This window comes from Bufo bufo, chromosome 5 (genome assembly GCF_905171765.1).
Source record: "Bufo bufo chromosome 5, aBufBuf1.1, whole genome shotgun sequence".
Taxonomy (NCBI): Eukaryota; Metazoa; Chordata; class Amphibia; order Anura; family Bufonidae; genus Bufo; species Bufo bufo.
In genome coordinates, this window is record NC_053393.1 from 283,768,241 (window position 1) to 283,785,112 (window position 16,872).

Below are 16,872 nucleotides of genomic sequence, written 5' to 3' on the forward strand. Positions count from 1 at the left end.
CTTTAGAACATATAACTGCATGGCTGAACGGCAAATATATATATATTTTTCTACTAATACACACAAAAAAGGCTTTAGAACAAATAACTGAACGGCAAATATATTTTTCTTTTGCCACTAATACACACAAAAAAGGGCTTTAGAACATATAACTGCAACACTGAACAGCAAATATATTTTTCTTTTGCCACTAATACACACCACAAAAGGTTTTATAACCTGTAACTGCACTGCTGAACAGCAAATATATTTTTCTTTTTCCACTTATATGCCACAAATAGGTTTGGAACAGATAACTGCACTGCTGTACGGCAAATATGTATATTTTTCTCCACTTATACACACCACAAAAGGCTTTAGAACATATAACTGCACTGCTGAAAGGCTAATATATTTTTCTTTTTCCGCTTAAACATGCCACAAAAGGGTTTAGAACATAGAAATGCACAGCTGAAGGGAAAATATATTTTTATTTTGCCACTATTGCACGACAAAAAGGCTTCAAAACATATAACTGCACCACTGAACGGCAAATATATTTATCTTTTGCCACTAATACACGCCACAAAAAGCTTCAGAACATATAACTGCAACGCTGAACGGCAAATATATTTTTATTTTGCCACTTATACACGCCACAAAAGGATTTAGAACAGATAACTGCCTCACTGAACGGCAAATATATTATTTTTTTGCCACTTATACACACACTACAAAATGCTTTACAACATACACTCACCTAAAGAATTATTAGGAACACCTGTTCTATTTCTCATTAATGCAATCATCTAGTCAACCAATCACATGGCAGTTGCTTCAATGCATTTAAAGGGGTGGTCCTGGTCAAGACAATCTCCTGAACTCCAAACTGAATGTCAGAATGGGAAAGAAAGGTGATTTAAGCAATTTTGAGCGTGGCATGGTTGTTGGTGCCAGACGGGCCGGTCTGAGTATTTCACAATCTGCTCAGTTACTGGGATTTTCACGCACAACCATTTCTAGGGTTTACAAAGAATAGTGTGAAAACGGAAAAACATCCAGTATGCAGCAGCCCTGTGGGCAAAAATGCCTTGTGGATGCTAGAGGTCAGAGGAGAATGGGCCGACTGATTCAAGCTGATAGAAGAGCAACGTTGACTGAAATAACCACTTGTTACAACCGAGGTATGCAGCAAAGCATTTTTGAAGCCACAACATGCACAACCTTGAGGCGGATGGGCTACAACAGCAGAAGACCCCACCGAGTACCACTCATCTCCACTACAAATAGGAAAAAGAGGCTACAATTTGCACAAGCTCACCAAAATTGGACTGTTGAAGACTGGAAAAATGTTGCCTGGTCTGATGAGTCTCGATTTCTGTTGAGACATTCAAATGGTAGAGTCCGAATTTGGCGTAAACAGAATGAGAACATATATCCATTCTCTGATGGCTAATTCCAGCAGGATAATGCACCATGTCACAAAGCTCGAATCATTTCAAATTGGTTTCTTGAACATGACAATGAGTTCACTGTACTAAAATGGCCCCCACAGTCACCAGATCTCAACCCAATAAAGCATCTTTGGGATGTGGTGGAACGGGAGCTTCGTGCCCTGGATGTGCATCCCTCAAATCTCCATCAACTGCAAGATGCTATCCTATCAATATGGGCCAACATTTTTAAAGAATGCTATCAGCACCTTGTTGAATCAATGCCATGTAGAATTAAGGCAGTTCTGAAGGCAAAAGGGGGTCCAACACCGTATGGTGTTCCTAATAATTCTTTAGGTGAGTGTATAACTGCACTGCTTATCGGCAATTATATGTATCTTTTTCTACTAATACACACAAAATTGGGTTTAGAACATATAACTGCACTGCTGAACGGCAAATATATTTTTCTTTTGCCACTAATACACGCCACTAAAGGCTTTAGAACATATAACTGCACCACTGAACGGAAAATATGTTTCTTTTTCCACTTATAGACGCCACAAAAGGCTTTAAAACATAAAACTGCACCGCTGAACGGCAAATATATTTTTTATTTTGACACTAATAAACGCCACAAAAGGCTTTAGAACATATAACTGCACAACTAAACGGCAAATATATTTTCATTTTGCCACTATTGCACGACAAAAAGGTCTTTAGAACATAACTGTACCTCTGAACGGCAAATATATTTTTTTTTTACCACTAATACACACACCAAAGCGCTTTAGAACATATAATTGCACCGCTAAACGACTAATTTATTTTTATTTTGCCACTAATACAAACTACAAAAGGCTTTAGAACATATAACTGCACTGCTGAACGGCAAATATATTTTTATTTTTCCACTAATACACACACCAAAGCGCTTTAGAACATATAATTGCACCACTAAACGACTAATTTATTTTTATTTTGCCACTAATACAAACTACAAAAGGCTTTAGAACATATAACTGCACTGCTGAACGGTAAATATATTTTTATTTTTCCATTTATACACACCACAAAAGGCTTTAAAACTAGGGATGAGCGAACCCGAACTGTATAGTTCGGGTTCGTACCGAATTTTGGGGTGTCCGTGACACGGACCCGAACCCGAACATTTTCGTAAAAGTCCGGGTTCGGGTTCGGGTTCGGTGTTCGGCGCTTTCTTGGCGCTTATTGAAAGGCTGCAAAGCAGCCAATCAACAAGCGTCATACTACTTGCCCCAAGAGGCCATCACAGCCATGCCTACTATTGGCATGGCTGTGATTGGCCAGTGCAGCATGTGACCCAGCCTCTATTTAAGCTGGAGTCACGTAGCGCCGCACGTCACTCTGCTATGATCAGTATAGGGAGAGGTTGCAGCTGCGACGTTAGGGCGAGATTAGGCAGATTAACTCCTCCAAAAGACTTCATTCTGTGATCGATCTGCAGCTGTGGATCATTGAAGTGCTATTATTGACTTGCTCACTTTTTTGAGGCTGCCCAGAGCGTTTTTAGATCACTTTTTTTCTGGGGTGATCGGCGGCCATTTTGTGACTTGTGGTGCGCCAGCACAAGCTATCACCAAGTGTATTTAACCATCGATAGTGTGGTTATTTTGTGCTATATCCTACATCAGCTGCAGGCTGAGCCTGTGTCACCGAAGTGCATTTAACCATCAACAGTCTGGTTATTTTTTGGCCATATACTACATCAGCTGCAGGCTGAGCCTGTGTCACCGAAGTGCATTTAACCATCGACAGTCTGATTATTTTTTGGCCATATACTACATCTGGTGCAGGCTGAGCCTGTGTCACCCAAGTGCATTTAACCATCAACAGTGTGGTTATTTTTTGGCCATATATTACATCAGGGGCAAGTTGAGCCTGTCACCCAGCGCCTAAAAAATAGACCTGACATTTCTATTCAACCAAATCTGTACTGTTTTAGCTGGTCAAGTTATTTGTAGTGACCGTAAAAGCACACTTTTTTTTCTGGGTTGAAAAACCATTCCCAAATTTGCCATTCTCAAAATAACTAGTTTCTGGTATTTGAGGCCTACTTGAAATCTATCCCAAAAAGAATATCTTACATTGAAGCTAGTGATAGTGTCATTCAGAAAAACCTAAGACACACGTTAGCGTGCTGATAGAAGTCTGATTCTGTGATTAAACCTATACCTGTCACACAGCGCAAAAAAAAACGTGTGACAGTGGCCTGTTCCAGTGGTGGGTGACGTAAAGCCTGATTCTCTGCTATCACATGAAGACAGATTCTGCGCTGACATAAGGCCAGATTCTCTGTTACGGGACCTCTCTCCTCTGCCTGGGTGCCTGGGCCTAAATGTGTGACAGTGGCCTGTTCCAGTGGTGGGTGGCGTGAAGCCTGATTCTCTGCTATGACATGAAGACAGATTCTGCGCTGACATAAGGCCAGATTCTCTGTTACGGGACCTCTCTCCTCTGCCTGGGTGCCTGGGCCTAAATGTGTGACAGTGGCCTGTTCCAGTGGTGGGTGACGTGAAGCCTGATTCTCTGCTATGACATGAAGACAGATTCTGCGCTGACATAAGGCCAGATTCTCTGTTACGGGACCGCTCTCCTCTGTCTGGGTGCCGGGGCCTAAATGTGTGACAGTGGCCTGTTCCAGTGGTGGGTGACGTGAAGCCTGATTCTCTGCTATGACATGAATACAGATTCTGCGCTGACATAAGGCCAGATTCTCTGTTACGGGACCTCTCTCCTCTGCCTGGGTGCCTGGGCCTAAATGTGTGACAGTGGCCTGTTCCAGTGGTGGGTGGCGTGAAGCCTGATTCTCTGCTATGACATGAAGACAGATTCTGCGCTGACATAAGGCCAGATTCTCTGTTACGGGACCTCTCTCCTCTGCCTGGGTGCCTGGGCCTAAATGTGTGACAGTGGCCTGTTCCAGTGGTGGGTGACGTTAAGCCTGATTCTCTGCTATGACATGAAGACAGATTCTGCGCTGACATAAGGCCAGATTCTCTGTTACGGGACCGCTCTCCTCTGTCTGGGTGCCGGGGCCTAAATGTGTGACAGTGGCCTGTTCCAGTGGTGGGTGACGTGAAGCCTGATTCTCTGCTATGACATGAAGACAGATTCTGCGCTGACATAAGGCCAGATTCTCTGTTACGGGACCTCTCTCCTCTGCCTGGGTGCCTGGGCCTAAATGTGTGACAGTGGCCTGTTCCAGTGGTGGGTGACGTGAAGCCTGATTCTCTGCTATGACATGAAGACAGATTCTGCGCTGACATAAGGCTAGATTCTCTGTTACGGGACCGCTCTCCTCTGTCTGGGTGCCGGGGCCTAAATGTGTGACAGTGGCCTGTTCCAGTGGTGGGTGACGTGAAGCCTGATTCTCTGCTATGAAATGAAGACAGATTCTGTGCTGACATCAGGCCAGATTCTCTGTTATGGGACCTCTCTCCTCTGCCTGGGTGCCGGGGCCTAAATGTCTGACAGTGGCCTGTTCCAGTGGAGGGTGACGTGAAGCCTGATTCTCTGCTATGACATGAAGACTGATTCTGCGCTGACATGAAGCCAGATTCTCTGCTATGGCATGAAGAGACTGATTCTCTGCTGACATGAAGCCAGATTCTTTGCTATGACATGAAGACAGATTCTGCGCTGACATAAGGCCAGATTCTCTGTTACGGGACCTCTCTCCTCTGCCTGGGTGCCTGGGCCTAAATGTGTGACAGTGGCCTGTTCCAGTGGTGGGTGACGTGAAGCCTGATTCTCTGCTATGACATGAAGACAGATTCTGCGCTGACATAAGGCTAGATTCTCTGTTACGGGACCGCTCTCCTCTGTCTGGGTGCCGGGGCCTAAATGTGTGACAGTGGCCTGTTCCAGTGGTGGGTGACGTGAAGCCTGATTCTCTGCTATGAAATGAAGACAGATTCTGTGCTGACATCAGGCCAGATTCTCTGTTATGGGACCTCTCTCCTCTGCCTGGGTGCCGGGGCCTAAATGTCTGACAGTGGCCTGTTCCAGTGGAGGGTGACGTGAAGCCTGATTCTCTGCTATGACATGAATACAGATTCTGCGCTGACATAAGGCCAGATTCTCTGTTACGGGACCTCTCTCCTCTGCCTGGGTGCCTGGGCCTAAATGTGTGACAGTGGCCTGTTCCAGTGGTGGGTGGCGTGAAGCCTGATTCTCTGCTATGACATGAAGACAGATTCTGCGCTGACATAAGGCCAGATTCTCTGTTACGGGACCTCTCTCCTCTGCCTGGGTGCCTGGGCCTAAATGTGTGACAGTGGCCTGTTCCAGTGGTGGGTGACGTTAAGCCTGATTCTCTGCTATGACATGAAGACAGATTCTGCGCTGACATAAGGCCAGATTCTCTGTTACGGGACCGCTCTCCTCTGTCTGGGTGCCGGGGCCTAAATGTGTGACAGTGGCCTGTTCCAGTGGTGGGTGACGTGAAGCCTGATTCTCTGCTATGACATGAAGACAGATTCTGCGCTGACATAAGGCCAGATTCTCTGTTACGGGACCTCTCTCCTCTGCCTGGGTGCCTGGGCCTAAATGTGTGACAGTGGCCTGTTCCAGTGGTGGGTGACGTGAAGCCTGATTCTCTGCTATGACATGAAGACAGATTCTGCGCTGACATAAGGCTAGATTCTCTGTTACGGGACCGCTCTCCTCTGTCTGGGTGCCGGGGCCTAAATGTGTGACAGTGGCCTGTTCCAGTGGTGGGTGACGTGAAGCCTGATTCTCTGCTATGAAATGAAGACAGATTCTGTGCTGACATCAGGCCAGATTCTCTGTTATGGGACCTCTCTCCTCTGCCTGGGTGCCGGGGCCTAAATGTCTGACAGTGGCCTGTTCCAGTGGAGGGTGACGTGAAGCCTGATTCTCTGCTATGACATGAAGACTGATTCTGCGCTGACATGAAGCCAGATTCTCTGCTATGGCATGAAGAGACTGATTCTCTGCTGACATGAAGCCAGATTCTTTGCTATGGCATGAAGAGACTGATTCTCTGCTGACGTAAAGCCAGATTCTCTGCTATGGGACCTCTGTCCAATTGATATTGGTTCATTTTTATTTTTTTAATTTTTATTTTAATTCATTTCCCTATCCACATTTGTTTGCAGGGGATTTACCTACATGTTGCTGCCTTTTGCAGCCCTCTAGCTCTTTCCTGGGCTGTTTTACAGCCTTTTCAGTGCCCAAAAGTTCGGGTCCCCATTGACTTCAATGGGGTTCGGGTTCGGGACGAAGTTCGGATCGGGTTCGGATCGGGTTCGGCCGAACTTCTCGAACCCGAACATCCAGGTGTTCGCTCAACTCTATTTAAAACATAAAACTGCCCAACTGAACTGAAAATATATATTCTTTTTGCCACTATTACATGACAAAAAGGGCTTTATAACATATAACTGCACCGCTAAACGGCAAATATATTTTTCTTTTGCCACTAATACACACCACAAAAGGCTTTAGAACATATAACTGCACTGCTGAACAACAAATATATTTATCTTTTTCCACTAATACACGCCACTAAAGGCTTTAGAACATATAACTGCACCGCTGAAAGGCAAATATATTTTTCTTTTGCCACTAATACAAGCTACAAAAGGCTGTAGAGCATATAATTGCACTGCTGAACGGCAAATAAATTTTTCTTTTGCCACTTACACACCACAAAAGATTCTAGAACATATAACTGCACCGCTGAACAGCAAATATTTTTTTATTTTTCCACTTATACATGCCACAAAAGTCTTTAGAACATATAACTGCACCGCTAAACATCAAATCTATTTTTATTTTGCCACTATTACATGACAAAAAGGACTTTAGAACATATAATTGCACCACTGAATGGTAATTATATTTTTCTTTTTCCACTATTACACGCCACAAAAAGCTTTAGAACATATATGTCACGGGTAATGGGGAGTGGATAACACCAGAACACAGAAGGATTAGACCGGAGTCTAGACTTTAAAGCTAAGGGAGAGGGATGGTGACCTCCTAGGAATCACTAGACCTCTCCCTTACTGCTGCCAGTATGAGTAGACCCTGAAGGTGGGAATAGTCATACACCGGAACCTTAGCCTTGGAGACCCTGGAAGGCCCTAGGAGTGGTGGCAGGGAATGAGACTAATGGTTCCTCCCAAGATGAAGGAACCAGTATCTCCCTAAGGCCTGGACAACAACACACACAAGCGAACAACAAAATGCAAAACAAAATGCACTTAGCTTAATAAAGAATGGAGGAGCAGGAGATCCAAAGGAACAACACACCAGCTCAACCAACTCCAGCAGGAAATATCAACCGCATGGAAAGCAATGTGAGTCAGAACTAAATAAAGCCTCAGTAGTGACCACAAGCTGCACCTGACAAGAGGTGTGGTCATTACCAAACAACAACACTGCATGGAGAAAACAGAGAGACTGTCAGATACCCTCGCGTGCCGCCAGTCCCACCTCTGTCATGGGATGGACCGTGACAATATAACTGCACAGCTAAATGGCAAATATATTTTTCTTTTGCCATTAATACATGACAAAACGTGCTGTCATTTTAGCACTTCACCACACAATGACTAATAAGCCCTTTTTTCTCCACTAATACAAGCCCAAAAATTTTTTAGAACGTATAACTGCACCGCATAAGGGCAAATAAGGCGTATAAATATTTCCTTGTAATAAACCCTGTTAAATGGCTGTAACACCCCAATAACAAGAACGGTTTGCTGGAATTACAGAGCTGTATAATGGCAATTTTGGTCCCCAGTCAGTGCAGCAAGATGTAATAGGATTGTTCCTATTTCCCAGGCTGTAACCTCCCCTACTGAACCCTGTTTATTATCAATTCTGTGGAATGATTCCTCCCATTCCTTTCCCTACACCTTGAATAATCTTTCCCTGCACTTGTAAATAATTTTTTTAGCACAATGAAGTTTTTCCTAGCACTGTCCCTAGCGCCTGCTGATGTCTCCCCTGCACTAAATACACTGGAAAATGGCAGAATCCAAGATAGCTGAGTCTATTTATAGGGCTGTGACATCACAGGGCTAGCTGGCTGCTGATTGGCTGCATGCATGGCATTATGGGTTCATTACTCCATGTCCTCACACGTGCAGCATCCATTTTAGGAAAAAATGTGATTTGTTACCACGAAGCGTAAGGAAATTCGGATTTGGTGTGAATCAAATTTTTCCTGAAATTCGTATCGAATTCCACTTCGTCAACTTTGATTCGCTCATCTCTAAATATAATCAATATAATACAAGAGATGCAAGTCATACTGACATCAGGTGTATCTAAATCAAAACATACGTAATATAGAATTGCAGTGAATAATGGCACAGTTGAAAGCAGACGGTAATCATTGCACAGTCAAAAAATAATCAATTTGCATCATTTTTAATGTTATGCAAAAAGTGCAGTATATACTTACACCAAATGTCTCTGAATTGTAGTATGTACAATTATAATATGTAATGGCACAGTTCAAAGTATATACTATAGTAATCTCTGCATAATACTGTGGTTGGTGAGTATGAATGGACTCTGTACGTTAAGTGGTTTGGGCTTTATTAATTGCAGAAAACGGGAGAAGAATACATGAATTTATAAGAATATCAGTATAGATGAGCCAAGTTTTCAAAAATTTGATTCGGCGCTGCGATAAATTTTCAAAAAGATATCAATTCGATACGAATTTATTTGTGACTAAGTAAAAAATCTGCTATTTCCCAGCTGCAGAGAGCATGTATATCAGTGTACAACACTGTGCATTGAAGAAACATGCATAGCTCGTCTGCTGTGGTAGTAAAACAGTTACGGTGCGTCAGTATGACAGGAAGTTGACAGGCGTCACTCTGAGAATCACTTCACACTTCACTTGGTCAGTTACGGGGCCAAAACTGACTAAATAACTCAAGTGTGAACTCAGCCTAAGGCCTCATGCACACGACCTTTTTTTTTTTGCGGTCCTCAAAAACGGGTTCCGTATTTCTGTGATCCGTGTCCGTTTTTTCTTCCGTGGGCCTTCCTTGATTTTTGGAGGATCCACGGACATGAAGGAAAAAGTCATTTTGGTGTCCGCCTGGCCGTGCGGAGCCAAACGGATCCGTCCTGACTTACAATGCAAGTCAATGGGGACGGATCCGTTTGACGTTGACACAATATGGTGCAATTGCAAACGGATCCGTCCCCCATTGACTTTCAATGTAAAGTCAGGAGTCCCTATTATACCATCGGATCAGAGTTTTCTCTAATCCGATGGTATATTTTACCTTGAAGCGTCCCCATCACCATGGGAATGCCTCTATGTTAGAATATACCATCGGATTTGAGTTAGATCGTGAAAACTCATATCCGACAGTATATTCTAACACAGAGGCGTTCCCATAGTGATGGGGACGCTTCAAGTTAGAATATACTAAGAACTGTGTACATGACTGCCCCCTGCTGCCTGGCAGCACCCGATCTCTTACAGGGGGCTGTGATCCGCACAATTAACCCCTCAGGTGCCGCACCTGAGGGGCAAATTGTGCGTATCAAAGCCCCCTGTAAGAGATCAGGTGCTGCCAGGCAGGAGGGGGCACACCCCCCTCCCTCCCCAGTTTTAAATTCATTGGTGGCCAGTGCGGCCCCCCCTCCCTCCCCTGTATTACTGTACATTCATTGGTGGCCAGTGCGGCCCCCCTCCCTCCCCTGTATTACTGTACATTCATTGGTGGCCAGTGTGCCCCCCCTCCCTCCCCCTCCTAATTAAAATACCCCCCCATCATTGGTGGCAGCGGAGAGTTCCGATCGGAGTCCCAGTTTAATTGCTGGGGCTCCGATCGGTAACCATGGCAACCAGGACGCTACTGCGATCCGTCTGTGTGAAAGTAGCCTATGGCCACGGATCACGGACGCGGATGCCAATCTTGTGTGCATGCGTGTTTTTTCACAGACCCATTGACTTGAATGGGTCCGTGAACCGTTGTCCGTCAAAAAAATAGGACAGGTCATATTTTTTTGATGGACAGGAAAAACGGATCACGGCCGCGGATGAACAACGGTGCATTTTCCGAGTTTTCAACGGACCCATTGAAAGTCAATGGGTCCGCAGAAGATCACGGAAAACGGAACAACGGCCATGGATGCACACAACGGTCGTGTGCATGAGGCCTTACAGGTAAATGTTAGCATCAGGTATTAAGAACCGTGCAGTAGCCCGAGTGAACTATAGAGTGAAAAAGTGCACTCCTTTTACACATCTGTTACACGCTGATACAAGTAGTGGCCCTATGACAGTGGAGTGGAGAGGGTGTCAGCAGTTGTGTTGACATCACTGTTCATTTTTCCCTTCTTCTGATCTGTAAAATGAACAACCCCTAAAAACGGATCCTGTCTTTTGAACCTCTGCCTTCACACGGTCAGCATTTGGGCAGTAATCCATCAGTATTTTTAAGGTAAAAATAAACAAGAGTGGATCCAAAACAAAGATGACACGTGACTTTTTCCTGCTTTTTGCTTCCAAATCATGAACATTTCCTGATGCAAAATAGGGAGGCTATGATAGAGGCATTACGGATGCTCCAAAGACAGGAAATGTGTTTTACTATTTTCCATCCTTCTAACAGATCAGAAGAAGGGTAAAATAAATGGTGATGCCAACAAGGCCAACCGCATAAGGAGTTATCATAGTGACCCAGTCACAGAGTGGTGAGGTGGCAACCGCATGAGGAGTCAACATAGAGGCTCAGTCACAGAGTGGTGAGGGTGGCAACAGCATGAGGAGTCAACATAGTGGCCCAGTCACAGAGTGGTGAGGGTGGCCAACATACCGTATTTTTCGCCCTATAATACGCAAAGTGGGGTGAAAATAGCAGTGCGTCTTATGGGGCGAATGCTGCATTTTGCCAAATTTTCAATGATACGCTACTGCGCGATGCCGCGTGGCGGGTGTATCAGCTGAGAGGGAAGAGGGGCTGGAGGCTGGCATCTGCTTTTATAATGACAGCGGGGCCCGTGCAGTGACTGTATTCTATTACACGGACCACGCTCACTGTATATAATCGTATCTGTAATTGTAGGCATTGTTAATGTATACAAATTCTGGGTAATCAGCGCCTGTATTACGGTACCTACAAACGCTCGGTAGCAGAGAGGAGGCAGGAGGCAGGCCGGGAGGACGGGCGCTGTCAGCGTGAGTCACTACGTCACACGCCTGCGCCGCCCACTTTAGAATGAAGCAGGCGGCGTGGGCGCATGACATAGTGACTCACGCTGCCAGCGCCCATCCTCCCGGCCTGCCTCCTACCTCCTCTCTGCTACCGAGCACTTGTAAGTACCGTAATACAGGGCTGATTACCCCGAATTTGTATACATTCACATTGCTTACAATAACAGATACGATTATATACAGTTAGCGGGGCCCGTGTAGTAGAATACAGTCACTGCACGGGCCCCGCTGTCCTTATAAAACCAGATGCGACCCCCACCCCCTGTATTGGGGTTCATTCACACTACAGGGACACTGTTATGAAGGGGATCTGTGGATGACACATAGCATAAGATGCTATATATGTGTCATCCACAGATCCCCCCATAACAGTGTCATCCACAGATCCCCATAACAGTGCCATCCAGAGACCCCAATAAGAGCCATACAGAGATCCCCATAACAGTGTCACCCACAGATCCCCATAACAGTGTCACCCACAGATCCCCCATAACAGTGTCACCCACAGATCCCCCATAACAGTGTCACCCACATATTCCCCATAACAGTGTCACCCACAGATCCCCCATAACAGTGTCACCCACAGATCCCCCATAACAGTGTCACCCACAGATCCCCCATAACAGTGTCACCAACAGATCCTCCATAATAGTGTCATCCACAGACCACCATTAGTTCAAAACCCACCAAAAGCACACCTTTTGGTTCAAAATATTATTTTTCTCATTTTCCTCCTCAAAAACCTAGGTGCCTCTTATGGGCAGGTGCGTCTTATAGGGCAAAAAATACGGTAATGGTCCAGCCACAGAGTGGTTAGGTAACAACTGCATGAGGAGTCAAAAGAGTGGGGAGATGGTGGGGCATCAGCAGTGGCAGTAACAGCACAAGGTGGTGGGTGGCAGCAGGAGAAGATGGCAGCAGTGGCAGCAGGCAGGTGACCGCATCAGAATAGTGTCTGAAGCAGGTGGCCCAAAATGATCTAGTCAGATGCATCAGGCACTGGCATGTGAAAATCCTGGCTGATCCATGGCTGATTCATCTTCACAAAGATCAGTCTCAACATTTTGCGTGGAAAGGCAAATTCTTTTGTGTTAACTATGCCCACTGTCGCACTAAACACCCATTCTGATTCCACACTACTGGCTGGGCAGGAAAGCTTGTCCAGGGCAAACTCGGCCAGTTGCAGCCACAAATCTAGTTTGGCTGCCCAGTAGTCCAGGGGATCTTGGACGAGGGGTGGCAGGATGCAGTACAAGTATGCCACCACCTGCTGGTTTAGGTTCTTCTCCATGTTTGGCTGCTGGTGGGTGCTTTCTTCAGTAGGCAATTGAAGAAAAGTGCTCGTTAGAGACTCCAGACATAGGATGTCTCGATAGTAATTGAGTTTATCCTCCCTCTCAGCGAGTGGAAAAAAGCCCCCATTTTGGAGCTTTAGCGAGAGTCTAACATAGGGGAGAACCAGTAGTCATCCCTCTGCCGAATTATGATAATATGGCTGTCACTACACAAGCAACTCGGCATGCATCTGGCCATTTGTGCAATGAACTCCCTGCCTCCATCTCCACTGTATACTGCCACAGTGTGTCGAGGTCATCTGCATGGTCTTCCTCATCACCCTCTAGCTCCTCATGCTCCTCTCCTTTTACTTGTGCAGAAAAACCACCCATTTCTGTATACATTGCTTATGCATGAATGTCCTCCTCCACCATCATTTCAGCCCCCACAGGGCTCAGGTGGCCATGAGATGCAGGTGCCACATCTCCTGTCCTCTGGCAAGCCAGATTTATCAGCATCTGCTCCGACGTGAAGGAGTGGAATAACGTTGTTCATCGCGTAGTCCTGGCGACTGACAAATAAAGTGGCCTCCTCTAAAGGGACTGAGCAAACTGCACATGTCACACATGAGCTGCCACTGGCTAACGTCGAAGTTACACAGGGGAGTGCTCCTGTCCACCTGCATCATCAAGAAATAGTTTACAGCCTTCCTCTGCTCATATAGTCGGTCTAAAATGTGGAGGGTGAAGTTCCAGTGGGTGGAAATGCATATCAGGCGATGTTGTGGAATGCTATTCTGCCTTTGCAGCTCAAGGAGGGTGTGTTTTGCAGTGTAAGAGTGGCTGAAGTGCAAGCAGAGTTTCCTGGCCATTTTCAGGATGTCTTTTAGTTGGGTGGAAGACTTCAGGAACTGTTTTACCACTAGATTACAGACGTGCTCCATGCAGGACACATGGGACAGCCCTCCTTGACGGCACGCCGACATTATGCTCTTCCTTTTGTCGGTGACCATGGTTTTGTTTATCAGTTGGTTAGGCGATAGCCAGGATTCCATTTCCTCTTGAAATGGAGCAGTTTCTCCCCAGTGTGACTCAATTAGCCCAGGCAAAATAGGTGCAGAACAATGTGACACTGCTGCGCTCTGCATAGGTGGTATGCTGGAGAAGCACTCCAATTTGTGCCTGCTGTGGAGGTTGAGGATGAGGAGGACATTGGTGCAGGACTCACAACTTGAGAACGCGGAGGAGTCAGTGTCGTCGCCTGGCCAAGTTGCTGGGGTGGCTGGGCAGGAACCATGTTTAACCAGTGGGCTGTAAAGGACATATATTGTCCTTGACCGTAGTTACGGCTCCACACACCAGCTCAAGGGACTAGCCCACCTTCTGTTCAACATACTTGTGCAGGGCTGGTACAGCCTTTTTGGAGAAGTATGATGGCTTGGGACTCTCCACTGTGGCTCAGCACAAGCCATCAGTTCTCTGAAAGGTGCAGAGTCCACCACATGGAAAGAGAGGGACTGTAGTACCAGCAAATTGGCCAGGAGCACTTTAGCTTCTGAGTCGTTGGATGAGTGCGTGCATACTGATATTTTTTTGCAATCACTTGGGTGATCGATTGCTGATAAAACGAATGATGAGGAGGAGCATGAGGACCAGTAGATGATGGGAAGGAAACACAGCTCCCTTCTGCTGAGGTAGGTGGAGCCTTGACTGCTGGAGAAATCGTGCCAGCCACTGTGTGATGCAGCGGGTTTTCCCAGGCCACTGTATGGTGATGCTGCATGTGTTGATGCAGGGCAACACTGGCACCCTGGCTATGCTTTACCTTCTGCTCACAGATTCTACAAATAGCCACTCTGACTTCCTCTGACAGCTTGATGAAAAATTCCCACAACTGCGAGCATGGCATTTTCCTCACCACCACTCCGTGCTGACTGCCTGCCTCCGTGAACCCATGCACCGCTATTTATTTCCAGACAGGTAGGCTCCTTAGAAGCAGACTGTCTACCCCTGGCACATTTGACTTCTGACCTCTCACTGCTGCCACTCTGCTGACTCACATCCACGCTACCACCCTGCTGGCTCAGCCACTGCCTCACACGCAAGCTACCTGGTGATGATGAAGCCCATTCTTCTCCCTGCTCCCACATGCGATTGGCCACATCATCATACACTACTGTCTGCACGTCATTGACGTCACCTCACCAGTCTCAGGGCCGCGTGCCTGACCGCTCTCAACGCCTGCTCCCACGCGATTCTTTGTCGCTACTTGCTCGCCTACCGGAGGAAGCAGGGGATCTCTCCTCCACATCTTAGCTGAGCAGTAGCTGATGACTGTCCACAATAAGCTCGTCCTTGCTGAAAAGCGTGCCGAGCTGATGGCATACCATACTTCCCGAGCAGAAGGAACAGAAAATGAAAGAGGCAGGTTCAGGACAGATTGGGGCACAGAGCTTGTTCCTGGGCCATGCCAACTAAGCTGGTTGTCAGAGGAACTCCTGGCTGGGGGTGTATGATGTCAGTTGAAATTATGATGTAGACAGAGTCAACCCTTCAAAGACAGCTGGGTTGCTGTTCAAAACACGATTGCTGGATGACACTGGCAGCTCTGGCCCTTCACTGCGACTGCTGCTGCCACCCCCCCTTCTTCTGGTGCTACTTCTGCCAGCTCCAGAAACATTTTGGCCACTGCCCGTTCCCTTAAAAGGGTCTGGCACCTGTCTGTCGGAATACTGTACTGTAACAGTAACTGTAAGTGTAAAATCACAGTAGTGTCAGGCCGCAATTTCACCCCAATTACACATTTAGGGATTAATGAATGAATATACGTATGTATAAAAGAACATAAACACTCCAAAAATTTTGTATCGGGTTACAATTTCACCCCAATTACACAATTGTGGATTAAAGAATTAAATTATGTGAAAAAGAATGTAAACACCCTAAAATTTGTTGCATCAGGCCACAATTTCACCCCCGAAACAAGGATGAATGGATGTATAAAAGAACGTAAACACCGCAAAATCTGTAGTACCAGACCCCATCTTTACCCCAATTACACAATAAAGGATTAACAGATTTACTTCTACAAAAAAAATTAAAATACCCTAAAATCTGTAGTATCAGGTCGTAATTTCATCCCAATTACACAATTAAGGATTAACGGATTTACTTATGTATAAAAGAACATGAGCACCCCAAAATCTGTCGTATCAGACTGCAATTTCACCCCAATTACACAATCAAGGAGGATTTAATTATGTATAAAAGAACGTGAACACCCAAAATCTGTAGTATCAGGCCGCAGATTCACCCCAATAACAGAATAAAGGATTAATGAAATTACTTATGTATAAAATATCTAAAATCAGTAGGAGCACTTTTAACCCCAATTATTGCAGCAAGGTGTAATAAAATAGCTCTTACTAGCCAAGCTTTACACTCTTCTATTTACCCCTGCTCTTTCCCTATAGTGTGGATAAAGTCTCCCTATTATATTCCTACACTATCATTTAGCTGTCTCTGAACTGCTGAATAGTAATATTTTGTGAATAAATTGTTTCCTAATCACTGTCCCTAGTGCCTGTCATGTCTCTCTCTGCACTAAGTTCACTGTAAAATGGCGGAGACCAGGCAGGGGGAGAGTTTTTATAGGGCTGTGACATCACAGGGGCTGTCTGCTGATTGGCTGTCTGCACAGCATTATGGTTGATTCCTCATTCCCGTACTTCTTACTTATTCTTTCTAACGTGCAGCAGCCATTTTAGAAAAGATACAATTCATTACCATAAAAGTGCAAGGAAATTTAACTTTAGGTCCAATTGAATTTTTCCTTAAATTCAGATTGAATTCCACTTCGTTAACTTCGATTACACCAAGCAAATTTTTTTTTCGTCTGCTACTGGGCAAAAAACATTTGTCCTAT

At 45.5% G+C, this 16,872-nt stretch overlaps 1 protein-coding gene across 1 annotated transcript in view; it reads left to right on the forward strand.

Annotated features, from left to right (window-relative positions):
• The window catches only part of RECK (reversion inducing cysteine rich protein with kazal motifs), a 1,014,637-nt gene that overhangs the window by 692,206 nt on the left and 305,559 nt on the right, over positions 1-16,872 (forward strand). The gene's annotated exons all lie outside the window — the stretch shown is intronic.